Raw genomic sequence first — 6,095 nt, 5'->3', positions numbered from 1 at the left:
TATAATTTAAATATTGTCATAAAATAAATCTTTTCGAGTCAATTTTTTATTAAATTTTTCATGGGCTTAACTAATAAAAACATATTCTAATAAATCTATGTACTACAACTAGACATAATTTAAACAATTTCACCTAAACACATGTATAACAAACATATAGTCAAAAATATTAACAATTTGGTCATTTGGTCGGTATATGACCTTCCTGTATTAATGTATTCCAATGATCTATTTATTATAATTAAAAAATATATAATCATTTTATCAAAACATATAATTCATGCCAATTTTTATCGGTCGATATTTTGGCACATCAGGCTCATTAATTAAACATATTTCCACATTCTCAAATATCTCTGGTCAATTTTTAATTAATTTTTTCATGGACTTAGCTATTACGAACATATTCTAATAGATATTAGATATTTTTGTTATAAACATAACATATTTAAATATTTTGATCGTAACATTTATCTTCGAGACATTTTTTCATGAATTTTTACGGATTTAACTATTAGAAAGTTATTGAACATTTTAAATAAAAGAATTCTTGAATATATCTAATAAAAATATATTAACTTAAACACTTTTTTAATAATTTAAAAATATATTTTAATTAAAAACTCCTATTATTCTAATACATTTTATATCCACATAATTCAAATATATACTATAAAACTGCAAATATAATAAATCACGGGTTGTGTGCTCTAGGTTATGACCGCAGATTGGAAAAAGCTGTAAATAAATATAACATAAAATAAAATTATGAGAAAATATATATGTAGACAGAAGTCTCTAATGCAAATTTCAGCTCTAATAAAAACATTCTAAATTTTAATATAAGACCCAGAGTCCTTAAAATTGAGTTTTAATAAGATCGAAATATCGAGGTCATTTTTTAATAAACCGGTTTCTCACGATTTTTCCTATTGTTGGTTAGATATATAATTCGATTTAGAGAGCGCGTCAAACGGTGGAGGCCACAAAGACAGTGAATGGACATTGGTATTTTGGACAACAAGAAGAGGTGGCTAGTAAGCTAGCGCGGAGCTGATAAACGAGGGTAACTTGAATTATTATTGTTCACATATATTTTGATGGCCTTTTAAATATTCTGCTGGGAGAGGATAGGAAAAGTCCAATAAATGTTTGCGTACTGGTGCGGGTTTTCTTACATAGAAAAGAATCAAACACCACGAAACAACTTCTGCTGTCTCTATTAAAAGCACTCCATGTCCCACCCCTTTGAAAACCTCATCTCAAACTATTTTCGTTTTACTTTTTGTTTGGTTTTTACATAAGTATCTTGATTAACTTTAAGATTACATGCTTTAATTCGAGGATAAATATCAACATCTTTCACTCAACAATGCATGATGCATTGTTTCCTTAGCATAATGTTCGTTGTATGTAGATAGCAGACAAGATTGGTATTCATAATTGTTCGTAAACAATGTATTAGTTGAGCATGATAACGACGTCGTCCTCTCCAACCTTTAATTAGCTATGGTATCTAATTATACTCAAGATTAGAAACATATTTAACAATTTTAATAATTTTGTAAATTATAAATTGTTGAAAGAATATTAACATAGGAAATTTTCCTTGACCAAACCTGGAAGCCCGAAAGCTTCACCAGACACAATATACAATTAATTGTGGAGACTTGAGAATGATAACCGACTTTCATAAATTATATTATATAAAACAGTATTTAGTTCAAAACTAGACACTTGTAGCCTAAAATCGATTACAAATTGGATTGTTGGAGATTAATATGATAATTTTCAAATCAATAATGAGAGTCGGCCGCCTTTCATAACTATATCCATCCTTCACAGCCTCCTTCTTCCATCAAAACCACATCCATCACATCCATCCTCTCATCCTGTTTCCTCCATTTCTATATCTTTAATATCTATTATAATAGTTTTCAATAAAATCGAGATCTAAATCTTTTTGGGTGTGATCTTGTTACCGTACCCATCTTTTTGGGTTGTTGATTGTCCCCAATTTTAGAGTGTATGTCTTGTTGCTTTTTTGATTCGTTGTCATGTTGCGTGAAAAATGATTTCTACGGTGTATTGGGACATCTGGACAACCCGTTTCAAATCTGGAATTGTGGTACTTATCGCGAGAGCTCACATCGTACAACAAAGGATTGTTCAATATACGGGGCATTGTACCCCCAACCTCAGTTGGTGTAACTGATGGATATGAACACGGGTCTATCACCGGTTTTTTATGTGCGCAGGTCAATTGTGATACTATTATTTTCAGTGATGTTGGTGTCGACTGGATTGCTCGAGAAACTTTTGTAATTATTTTTATTATCAAGAATATTTATATTCTATCTGTTAAGCAATCTGAAAACAAAGCGGCTATTTGTTTAGCTCGATTTTTGTTTCACAATCAGGTTGTAGTTGTCAGTTTGGGGGTTTGTCCTGACTATCTTCTTAGGTTTTATGTTCAATAAAATCTTATTGTTCGTAAAAAATAATAATAATAACGTTGAGGTCAAATATAAGAAAACCACCTATCTAATATGCTTAATTAGCAATAATCCCATCATAACGTACCATATATAAAACAATCCGGAAAAATGATTAGTCCTGTCGAGGGGCAAGAGAAAAGAATGAAAACATTAAATCTGGTGAATGAACGATACCAAGAAAAGAGAAAATTTAAATAGAAAAAAAGTTTATATTCAATGTGACAAGAAAAATTGTCTGAACTAATCAATTAAAAGGAAAATACTCAGACACCAAAAATCAAAATCAACAGTATCTAAGAAAAGTTCAAACTAATTTATAAAAGAAAATAAAATAAAACCCTAGCTACATGTAATCAGGATACTTTGCAATTCTTTAACAATCTTTTGAAGACTATCTTTTTGTCAGAGCTACCCAAAACTAAGAGTCTCTTTGCCTGAATTTAAAATCCGAACTAAGAGGTTGGAAATATAACTTTTATTTAAAATATACTCTCTCTGTCCCTGAGTAGTATACATTGGGGGACGGGGCGGCACGGACTTTAATTCTCCTACAAAGTGTAGTGTGCAATCTATTTTTAAAATTTTTCTTTTCTGAATTGAAGTTTGGATGTTATATTTTTATACAGAAAAAGAAAATCGTAAAAATAAGTTACGGAACTATATCTTATAAGTATATTGAAATGCGTGTCGAGCAGTTAAAAAGAAACGTATAAAATTAAATGGGACAGAGGGAGTATTATTTTAAGATATTGATTATATGGTATTCGGGAGGTAAAGTTAACATTGGAGATTTTTGTAGCTGTATATTTGATCACAACGACCATTCCACATTTCCACGGGTGGGTACAAAATTTTGAAAATCAAATAATTCAAAATTTTAATCCGATTTTTGATTTTAAAATATCAAGAAAATTGAATATAGAATTTCAATTGGATTGGGAATTTGATTTGATTGGTTTTTTTAAAATTCATAATTTAAATTTTCAAGTGGAAAAAAAAATTACTCTCAACATTAATAATATCGGGAAAAAGATAAAAAAATGACGTTGATGTTATTTTTATAGAACCAATTAATAAGTAATTTATCAAAATATTTAAGCGAGGTTTGTTGCTCTTTTAAAATAAAAATTAAACATATTTGCTTCTAAACAATTTTTTATGTCTAATATATATTTAAAGTTTTGTCTACTTCGGCATGTACTTAAAGAAAAATATATCCTAAAATTTTATTATTTTAAGATATTAGCATAGGTTACTCAGGATACACGCCTTAGGTTTGCATATGCAACAAAACGATGCAGGGGAGTTCTATTTATAATTAGTTATAGCTACCTCTGATTGTTAAAATGGAATATCGGCAAACATATATTATAGCTCTAGTTTAGGGCTTTAATATAGCTTATTTTTTTAAAGATATCATAATCATGTCACCTATCTAACTATCTAATTAGAGTTTTTATTTCATATTTGTAAATGATATACAAATTTTGCTCATTAGTATTGTAATTTATTTATTTTTTGCAAGAACTAGTATTGTAGTTAGTGTTTTACGAATTTGTTAAAATATTGCAATTTTCTGTCTTATATATAATTAGGTATATAATTACAATGTGTCATAAGATAATGGGTTATTTAATTTGCTACTATTATTAGAAAAATAATTTTAGGGAAATCAAAAATTAGAGCTACTTCATAAAAGACACTTTAGCAAAAAGTTGCTTATTTATGACAAATTTTGATTTTGGAGCATCAAGCAAAGACATGTTATCAACTCCTGAAAAAAGTTTGACAAAACGAAACAAACTTTTCCTCCCTTTCTATAAAGATAAATCTCAACCGGGATAAAACCCTTAAAGTCACTTCCCAAAATACATAACCTTAAAACTCTTGGGCAAAGGTCTGAAAACGCACACTTGATATATAGATACTTAATAGACGTTGTACCAATACTGACATGAGTAACTTTCATGGTAAAACTAGGAAAGTGCTTGTGCAATTATAGACATGCATATAAATATTTGTTTTGTGTTGGTGGTGATACATACAGTTGATGTTAGACCGTGCAGTCCTTTACAAAGGAATCTTGGGATCAAGGGTTACTCTCAAGGGTTACTCAAATAACTGAATTGAATATATAACTACCTGCTATTCACATGATCAATATCAGAGACATTTGATACATATAATTGACTGTAACTATTCATTATATGGATATGTTTGTTTATGTTGAAATAGGACGAGAGTGACGGAGATGGATGATTTTGAGACCCCATGGCCTAACCAAATGTACAACATGGCTAATTATTCAAGTGACTTTAAGTTTTCATGACTGAAATTATTTACATATTAAATACTTTTGTTTATTTTGCCTTGTTAAATTAAATGCATGTCTAATTAATTTACCATTTTTCCATTAAAAATTTATATGACTGGCATCTTGTTTTTACAACAAGAGTACCTTTCAGGCCCCAAAACATGGCACCTGCACCTAATTTTTTAAGCTTGGTAAGGATAAGCAGTAGAAATACAAGTGTGTAAAAATGAGCTTTCATGATCAACAATGATTATCCTTAACAATATCTCAATGAAGTGCCACTCCAAGGGTCCTCAAGGTCCCTTAGGAAATCATATGCAAAATGTCACAACTCAAAAGGTTTACTGACCAGTCAAACATGCACACATGCAGCATGTCGAATAACAAACAACAAATAAAATAAAAAGGATTAAAGTTGATTACGTGAATAATATTCCTAGATATATAAAGTGTAAACTAACTTCTTCAGAAAAATTAATAGAACAGTGTATATCTACTCAATAAAATATGTATTGTGAATTAATTACTGTTCACATATATCAGATCATAATAGCGATAACATAAAATAAGTAGTCACTCTCAGCAATTCTTTAATTAAAAAAATCTAACTAAGAATATGCTCATGAAAATTAATCAAAAATAGAACTCTCGCATCGTTTAATTATAGAAGCTAGTCTAACACAAATATTGTAGGAGGAATCTAGTTCATCATCTATTCTGCAGAAATACATATTTACTCGAACAACTTACAAATATCTCTCCATCCGAATAAAAATGATGTATATAAATATCGGTGGGAATGTAAGTATATTAATTGAAGAATATGACCTTACCCAATGCCCGAGAGGCAGCACTAGCAATAATTCAAAAATTGCGCATGCTTGGTTGGTGTATTGTTTTTATCTCAAATTCCGGTAACGTATTTATTTTGAAATAAATAAAAAATAAATAAAAGGTGATACACGTAAATGAAATAAGAAAAGGAAGAAAGAATAGAAATAATGAGTGTGAGAGGCATTAAAGTATGTAGGTGTAAAAGTGGTTGGCCCTGTTGTTCCTTAGATATTTAATTGCTTTATCTTCAAACTCTACCATCCAACCACAAAAAATGGTGAACCAATAAAATAAAAAATAAATGGTGAGAAAAAGACAAAGAAGACTGAATAATAAATAATTGAGGAGGACCCCTCTCTCCAATACAACCCTAATCTTCTTCTTCATCATCATCCTTATCGTCACCCTATTCTCCTCCTCCTCTTTTCTTTTTATCATTATTTTATTTT

The sequence above is a fragment of the Daucus carota genome, chromosome 6, assembly GCF_001625215.2.
Source record: "Daucus carota subsp. sativus chromosome 6, DH1 v3.0, whole genome shotgun sequence".
Classification (NCBI taxonomy): domain Eukaryota; kingdom Viridiplantae; phylum Streptophyta; class Magnoliopsida; order Apiales; family Apiaceae; genus Daucus; species Daucus carota.
This window is presented reverse-complemented; position numbering follows the sequence as displayed.